The sequence below is a fragment of the Alligator sinensis genome, unplaced genomic scaffold (assembly GCF_000455745.1).
Source record: "Alligator sinensis unplaced genomic scaffold, ASM45574v1 scaffold506_1, whole genome shotgun sequence".
In the NCBI taxonomy this organism is placed as follows: Eukaryota; Metazoa; Chordata; order Crocodylia; family Alligatoridae; genus Alligator; species Alligator sinensis.
This window is the reverse complement of record NW_005842215.1, coordinates 1,042,192-1,049,642: the sequence shown is the minus strand read 5'-3', so window position 1 is coordinate 1,049,642 and position 7,451 is coordinate 1,042,192. Positions and strand designations below refer to the sequence as shown.

At 42.7% G+C, this 7,451-nt stretch overlaps 1 protein-coding gene across 8 annotated transcripts in view; it reads left to right on the top strand.

The window, feature by feature from the left end:
* The window catches only part of FRS2 (fibroblast growth factor receptor substrate 2), an 88,228-nt gene that overhangs the window by 29,893 nt on the left and 50,884 nt on the right, over positions 1-7,451 (top strand). For 7 of the 8 annotated variants that reach the window (XM_025207986.1, XM_014521475.2, XM_014521473.2 and 4 more), the window contains exons 1-2: positions 4,139-5,192; positions 6,065-6,140. The exons of the other annotated variant lie outside the window; for it this stretch is intronic. The gene's annotated coding sequence lies outside the window, so the exon portion shown is untranslated. Of the gene's footprint in view, positions 1-4,138; positions 5,193-6,064; positions 6,141-7,451 lie in introns of those variants that run through there. 8 annotated transcript variants of the gene reach the window in all.

The following is a 7,451-nucleotide window of genomic DNA, read 5'->3' as shown; positions in this document are numbered from 1 at the left end:
GCAGCTGTAGCTGCCACCCGATGCCCCGCGCTACTCCTGCTCGGTGTCTGGCCACACATGCCTCTTCCTGCAGCTGTCCATGAAGTGACGAGAGGAAGCTGCCTGAACACAAAACATTTGTTTTTATAAGGCCAGGAGAGTCCTTAGTTTCTACTAGTTCAAATTCAAATCTGGATATTGCCAAAAGTAAATTTGGCTATTTTCCCTGGTGGTCAAGGATTTGGTTTTTCTAACTGGGGGAGATTTTTTTACTTGAAAGAATGGCCACCTCTATACAAGTCCTTCACAGGCAGCCAGGTGAAACACTGTAAATTTCTCATTGTAAATGCCTCACCTTGCTTTCAGATGCAGTGCAAACATGGACAGCTAACTATTGCAGGTAGGGTTATTTTGATTGCATAAATCCAGTGGCCTGACAGGCTTCACCTTCGGGGAATACAGTGCATGAAACATTTTGTATCCTATTGCATAGGGATGGGACTTTGAGATCAGAGGCCTATGTCAATCAGTCACCAGCTTTTAGTTCTGCAAAGGGAAACCTCTGAAAAGCTGAAGCTATTCAGGTTCATTAGAAAAAATATTTTAAATGTTGGCTGTTGCCAGATGTGATAGCAAGAAAGGAATACAAGCCATGTGGTTAGCTAAGTACACAGGATGAGCACTGCTCTGCATGTAATAGCTAGAGCAGGTGCAGGGTGCGAAGTTGAAATTGGTAGTTGTTCTCACTGGCCTTGGGGCTCATTGGGAGCAGTGCAGCTATGGTTTGATGCCAAATTCCTTCAAGGTAAGAGTCAGTAGTTGCCCATAGCTTTGGGGCAAATGAGGTTATCAGACATTATCCAGAGGGAGTTTTCTGTGGAGCTGTACAGTAATTGGATGAGTGATTTCCCCACATTTTGTTGTTGGATAATAGAAAGGCTAGGATATGAATTAAACCATCCCTATAGTTAGAGTTATCCAGCTGTTCCTGGCATGGTAGCTGTATTAAGCTGAAGACAGGCAGAAGATAGCATAGAGTAGCAACTTTAGAACTAAATCTTTTCTTTCTGTTGGTCCATTCCGAGCATCTGATGAAGTTGGTCATTCCCTACCAAAGCTTTTGCCTCTGAACTAGTTCGCCTCTAAGTTTCCACCCTGCTCTACCTTCTATCTCTATATCGTTGTGGGTCAGAATTATACAAAATGTTCCCTGTTCTTTTGCAAGGCTGTGAGAATTAAGAGCACTTGGGTGATGACTATAAAAGGAGATAAGTGGTGTCTCTAAAAATAAGGTCCTTGTTACACATTGCACTTTTGAGCTGCTCAAATATTGACCATGTTAGTGCTAATCCAAGTTTCGAGTAATTGCACCTTAAGGCTAAAAACCTTCTGACTGTTCCCTACCAGCACAGTTGTGACTTGCCACTAGTGGGCTGGTGAGCAGGGGCCCGACTAGGAGCTACAGCTCTAAGTTGCTACTACAGGGCTGGTGAGCTCAAACAGGCTTGTATCCCTGCTCTAGGTGGGGGTGAGGCATTGGGGTAGGAACATGAAGCTGGGAGATGGAGAGTTAATGGGATGGGGGTGGGTAATGAAATGGGAGATGGAAAGGAAATGGGACTAGGCGAAGGGTGTGAAATAAAGGAAGTCAGCCACTGGAGGATGAAATAAAAAGAAATAAAAATTTAAAAACAAACAGGAAGTAAATTAAAGAACATCTCATGTTTTATTAATTTGGGATTTGGAATTGGGGTGGGAGGGTGTTGGTCATGCTTCCCAGGGTGTCTGGGAAGTGGGAGCAGTGAGGGAAGGCACTTTGGGGGGAGCTACCGCCCCTGCCCTGGGAAAGAAGCCCCAGTTCATGGGAACTCTGGCCCCCTATCTTGTTTCCTCCCCCCCACCCCCCTGCTGCCTCTCGTAAGACCCCACTCCTGGACCCGTCTGTGACCAACGTAGTTGGCATGTTCTCTGTAGGCTGTTTGCGTGGGATTGCACCTCTGATAGTGGGAAGGTTTTACTCCTGGGGAAAGGAAGGGGAGTTAGCTTGATGCCAGAACTGCTCCGTGGGCAGTAGAGTTTGGCGGTGGAAAGCTTGTCCACAAACAACAAGAGGGTGCGGGAGGGGACACTGAATCCTGGGATGCTGGAGGACTGCAGCTGGGGCCCCTCATCTGTGGGATGTGGCCACACTTTAATGGAACACAAGCAATAACACAGATCAGAGAGAAACTTGCTCTGGAGGGGCATAACTAAGCCTCCTAAAGTGCTCTTAAAACTAGGTTTGGCTATCAATGTGTGGATAAATCCAGGGGTTAAGAGTTCCAGGAGCCACCTAAAACTAATGTGCAACAAGACCCCAAACATACAGTACTTACTGAAACCTGTCAAGATGCTGATTCTCCTATGCAGAAGAACCAGATCTCACATAAACAGTCTCTAATAATTCCCTTTTCCCCACCTGCGTCTCATTTCATCCCTTTTGTTGTTCAGTGTCCTATTGCGTGGTCTTACCGTGTGAATACACAACTGGATTTTTTGAAGGAACTTCATTTAGTGAACCAGGCAGACTGATCCTTTTGTTTGTTGACGTCTAGGGTTTATGGAAGAGGTTTGTCCAAATCCCAATTCGATTCAGGGAATAGCTACCAGAAGGAGAGACCAGAATATCTGTTTGCTAGAACATAGTGATTTGATGTCTCCAAAGCACTGTTCTTTCCACAAATGATGCATGTATTCTGGTTGTGACAGTCAACATGGCTGGGACTTTTGTAAATTTGATAAGTATAGCTTTGACCCTCCTGAGAAAAATATCAGCTGCTTTCAGGGCCGGAACATTTCTTTTCTGTGTACACAGTCTGTCCCAGAGCTGGATGAGATATAATTAATATAAAAACCACTTTATGCACTTGTGTGCAAATCAGATAAAGGATAGTACACCCCAGTTATCTGTTTATACCCACATGTTGTCCTTCAGTGTTGATGCATCACAACTTGTGAAAAGGAAAGGGAGACTGGCACCTGGGACAGTGACTAAGGATGATCAGAAGTAGAATAACTTTCCTTACCAGGAAAGTGAGCTGGCTAATGCCCAGGGGAAACCCGTTCCTCCAGCTGAGCCTGTAACCATGCAACAAAATCAGCTGATGAGGTACTTGAAGTCTGGGGCGGGGGCGGGATGCAAGGGGTAATTTTACAAAAGGGAGTGCAGCTTTATAAAAGGTTCTCACCACTCATTTTAAATAGGAGGAAACAAACCATGAAAAAACACGGCAGAGAGAGAGGAAAGGACATTGATCAAAAACCCCAGACACTCTGAATGGTGAACCAGGGATTTGTGCACAGATTTTGTACAGTAGCAGCTGCATGGGAAGCCATGATGGTATTTTTCTGAACTGGTGGTCTCAACATTTTTTTTAAGGGCATGATGAATACTTATTTCTTGTTTACAGAGCCTGTTCTAGTGTAAAAGCCCCAAAATGTCCTCTGACAGGCAGTGGAGCCCCTCTTGGAAAACAGTCTGCCACCTCACTTTCAAAATAGTATTTCTGGTGACTATCCCCCCTGCAAGAAGCTGGAACAGGTTCCTGGCACTTGTAGAACAACTATTTATCTTGAGCTACAAAAGCAAGTTGATGTTGACTTATCATGTAAAATTCATCCCAAGGGTGGCTTCCAAGTTTTATTTTAAATCCGTCAGTTTTACTGTTCTTCCTAAAGTTACATTTCATGTGTGCAGAGAAGAAACTACATACTATGGTTGTATTCCATTACAACTATATACCCCATTTATCTGGTCTTTTTTTCATATGGGGTATACCTTTGATGTCTTTACAATTGAGAGGTAGTTAGCCATGTTAGTCTGAAGTCGAACAGAAGGCAGTGTAGATTTGCACTTTATAGATTAACTAAATCAAGGACATATAGCATAGGCTTTTGTGAGCCTGAGCTCACTTCCTCTGATACTATTAAAGGACCTGTACAGTCACTCTGATTTAGTTAGTCTATAAAGTAGGTGCAAATCTACCCTGTATTCTGCATTACAATTAAGCATAATGTACCTGAAATATACATTTACAATACCATGTAATGGAATTTATTTAAACATAGAATTGCATATAAGTGCTTATCTGCTGCAAAATTGGCCTATGGGAAAATGCAAAAAGTGTTTTGTTAATTTAAAGAATTAGTGGAAGCCTGCTTTAATACCAATGGAAATTACAGCCTTCCTAACAGCAGTTATTGGGTAGAACTTACCTGTCTGAGTAGTCAAAAGCAACAGGTTAGCCCTGTTATGAAGGCAGGCATGGAAGACAGTAAGCAAATCTTCTTTAACAAACCTATCCTGAAGAGAAAGCTAGTCTTTAAAGCAGTTTTGGGAAAGTTTCGTTATCAAGTTTCAAGTAGTGTCTAAGGTCCAATCAAAAATAGGGTTCTATTATGCTAGACACTATAAAAAAAATTAGGGTAATAGAAGATGCTAACTGCATAGGACTTGCATAAGGCTGTGAGAAGAAGGGATTTGATGCACAAATGGAGTGAAGAGTGTCATGATGAATGTCATATCTCCAGGTTTTTAGAGGGAGAGATTAATAGAAAGGAGGTAGGGAAAAGGGTTGTGCATTAAGGTAAGGGAGAAAGTAAAAAAGAAGCAGTTGTGGGGTGAGACCAAAGTGGAGACTGTAGCATAGCAGGAGAGTTGGAGAAAATGACCAAACAGCATAGACCAGTGAAAGTAGAGACAAAACAGTAAAAAATAAAATTCAGAATGCTCTAGGTCCAAAGGTCTTTGCTTTAACTGCCTCTGTTCCTGGTCGCTGCAGTTCTTGGCTGCTGCCTCTTGTGTTGGGTGGGAAGAAAAGGCATCACCTGGGTCATAGTGCTACTAGAATAGTGGAGTCCCACAGGCTTTTGGTGGAAGATACAGTTTGGTCTGTCTCACCTCTTTCTTTGCTTCTTATAGCAATGTCTGTTTCTGCATTTACTGGTTGAAGTCTCTGGCTTCTCTCTGCAGGAGAGCTACAGAAAGGGAGGAAACTTCTGGGCCCAAGTAGAGAGAGAGTCTTTCCCATGGACAGTTCTGGGAGAACAGGTGGCCCTAACTGAATCCCCATTGTGCCCATCTACACAAGACGTTTACTGAGGAGTAGACGAGGAGCAGACTAATTAGCTCTGTAGTAAACTTCTCGGCACCTACCCGTTCTGTGCTATTAGGCGTGAGTAAACTAATACATTCTGCAGCAGGGTAGTACTTGCAAATACAAGTAGTACCCTACTGCAGAGCTTTTTTTTGTGTGTGTGTTTGTTTTTTTTTTTTACTCCACAGCAGTGAGCATGTAGACACTGACCTGGCTGGCTGGGACACTGGGTGCTTCAGTACAGGGGCTGCCTTCTGGTTAGTCCCTCACTAGAGCACCCTCATGCCCCAACCATCCCATCCATAGCACGTTGAGCCAGGTTGGAGCAGCCCTGGACTGGCAGGCTGACCCCGCCCCCTTCCTCCCTCCCCCAGGACCTCCTGCCTGCTGAGACTGCTCTGACCCAGCTCAACATGCTGCGGTCCAGGGCGTGTGTGTAAACCTGGCACCTGGGAGCAATAAACTCTGATGCAATATGTGCTAGAGTTTATTCCATCTAATTAATATGCATGTATAGATGTGCCCATTTTATCCTCTTTCCCCAATGCAGCCATCCCTTTAGCTGCCTCTGGTCCTACCAGCTGGAGTATCTGCCTGGCTTTACTCAATGAAGAAAATAATTGACAGTCTCTGGTGATGCGCATCACCCCACTGACTTACTGAAACATCCATTAGTTACAGATGCCAGAGGGGTCAGTTGATGCTGCCAAGGTATCACTCAACTGAATCGGAAATCCTCTTGGCAGAGTTGCAGGAGAGGGTACTGGATGTTTGTTTTGTTTTTGTTGTTTGAAAAAAGACTCAGGAAAAACAGACCTGGAGTCAAAATGAGAGGATAAGGAGGAATGAATCTGGTGGCTGTTTTCAGTAACTGTGCTTGAAGTGTCAATTGCTGCATGATATATTTTAATTGGAATATACACTCCTTGAAACTTTTTCTTTATTTCTAGGTACAGTGAATGTTTCTGTTGGTGTAAATGGGACACTGTTTGCAAAGATGCCAGTTTGGAAATACAGGCCAGAGCAGTGAGTGCATATTCACATCTTGTTGCAGAGTGAAGATTTTATTTGAAATCTGTCTAAAAATACAGACAAATGTTTAGTTTTTCCCTATACTGACAATTTTGTTAAGGATTTCCCCATCTCCCAGCTACTTCTAAATTGCTGAGTCAATCTAAATTCTTTTGCAGTAAGAGATGCTGCAACGTATTGTATCAGAATTTGGAGGACGGGTTTCCTGACTCCTTGACAGAATTCTAGTATAGACTTGTTCTGCCAGTTATTTCACTAGCCATTTCTTCAGTGAGGGGGGTTTTGCCTATATTAACAGATCACATCTGTGGGTATGACTCCACTACATCAGAGTCTATAGACCTGTGTGTCCTAGGGGGGGAAAAAAGGAATTTTTGTGATACACTTTTTTTATTCTGAAAGGTCCATCATCAATAAAACTGATCCATGGCAATTCTTTTCATGGCAATGCTTTCCATTTCTAACTTGATTACTTTGGTTGGAGTCCCTTCTTCCTCTACCGCTGCCCATAAAAAGCAAACAAACAAATGTACTCCAAGACAGAGAGAAGCCTTTCTTAGTTCCTCCATGTCTTAGCTGTATTTAATTTTGTTGGCTTCCCTGATGGACTGAAAAATATTCTGAAAAGTAAAAAGTTCTTTTAATTTTCTTAAAGGAGCATGGCTAGTGGAATAATAAGAAATTTATTTTAATTCAAGCTATTTTAGTTTTTAACTTTAGAGCTTTGTTTTTAAAAAATGTAATAGAGGTGAAGAAAAACAAACAGGGGAAACCTATTGTTTCTAATATATTAGAATCTATAATAATCTGCTGCTATGATTTCTTTCCTAGAATGGTAAATACAGAGGAAATTTCTCAGGAAATGTTGGTTTGATTTTTGTATATCAATTAAAACTTAGTATAAATTTTAAATTGGGCAGTCCAAACTTTAAAATAAAAATGTAAATAGATGCAGTTGTAAATAGATGCAGTCTTACAATTTTCATTTGATCTCATTTGACCAGGCTGTTGTGTAAAAGCTTGCCTCTTAAAATATATTCTATTTACTTGGAATCCAAGACAAGGATTATTTTTTTTCCCCCATTTAATATGGGTGGAGGGAAGATCCTTGTCTTAGAGTCGAGTACAAGGAGAGGGTGGCAGGCAGCCCTGGTTCTGGCCTGGGTTTGGAGTCTGAGTCCGTCTCTGAAACACTTCCCCCCCCCCAATTCCTTCTGCTGCTGTTTACCCTGAGTTGTGGCTCCAGCTCTGGCCCAGGGCACAGAGTGCATTCTGGCTCTGGCCTCCACCTGGTCATAGAGCAGT